Source organism: Triticum dicoccoides, chromosome 5B (genome assembly GCF_002162155.2).
Source record: "Triticum dicoccoides isolate Atlit2015 ecotype Zavitan chromosome 5B, WEW_v2.0, whole genome shotgun sequence".
NCBI lineage: Eukaryota > Viridiplantae > Streptophyta > Magnoliopsida > Poales > Poaceae > Triticum > Triticum dicoccoides.
In genome coordinates this window covers 136,782,571-136,783,712 of record NC_041389.1, presented here as the reverse complement: position 1 = coordinate 136,783,712, position 1,142 = coordinate 136,782,571, and positions in this window count along the sequence as shown.

The following is a 1,142-nucleotide window of genomic DNA, read 5'->3' as shown; positions in this document are numbered from 1 at the left end:
GAGCTCCAGCCGCGGCCACTGAAGAAAACGGCGTCGGCAGGTTCCTCCGTCGCCACTCCGGGCTCCTCCACCCCACCCCCTCCGGCGTCGGCACAAGCTGCCGAGGATTCAGGAATAATGCCCCAAGCTGCACATGAGTTTGCTTGTCGCCAAGTTGGTGGACCATTTAACCTGGGCTACACTTGTCGTGATCAAAAGAATTGTTTGCGAACCAAGCGACAAAGAGAGTTGGCTTACGGTCAGGCTGGTAGTATGTTGAAGTATTTTCATGACAAAATGATCGAGAACCCATCTTTCCAATATGCTTTGCAGCTGGATTGTGAGGAAGATAGCCAACATTTTTTGGGCTGTTGCTAAAATGCTTCTTGACTATGCACACTTTGATGACGTTGTCACATTTGATACAACTTTTGGCACAAACAAAGAATATAGGCCATTTGGTGTTTTTCTTGGGCTCAATCAGTTTAGATAAACCACCATTTTTGGTGTGGCATTGCTATTTGATGAAACATTTGAGTCATTTAAATGGATTTTTGAGACTTTTCTAGCTGCACATAATGGGAGCCAACCTAGAACTATTTATACGGATCAAGATGCGGCCATGGGGAAAGCTATAGATGGACTAGAGAAGCACGCAATGGAAGCATACAAGATAGACAAGGAAGGAATGTGGTAGAGAATCCAAAGTTTGAAGCCCAACTTTGGTACAAGGGTGTGTCTCACAAGTTCCACACTATGGCACATAAAGTAGCCAACTCTCTAGAGTGTCATCTGATATTAGAAAATGCACTTGATTGCGTTGGTCCACAACTAGATGAGAAACTTGATGCAACTATGAATGCTACGAAAAAGCCATGTGACGACCAAGAAAATGTTGACCCAAATGTGCAACTAACTAGTGAGTTTCTTAGTGCAGCAAAGCTCAAGAAAAAAGAGGTTGCATCAACAAATTTGAGGAGAAAGAAAGGCTGGCTTGATAAGTTACTCAAGGGGAAGCGCAAGCCAACTAAAGTTGCCTCGTCAAAAAAAAGGGAGCAAAGGTATGTTCCAAACTATACATGATATATTGTTGCCACTCGTTGTAAACTAAATACTGAAACTTTCATGGCAGCAGCAAAAGAAAAATGATGGTGGACAGCCTC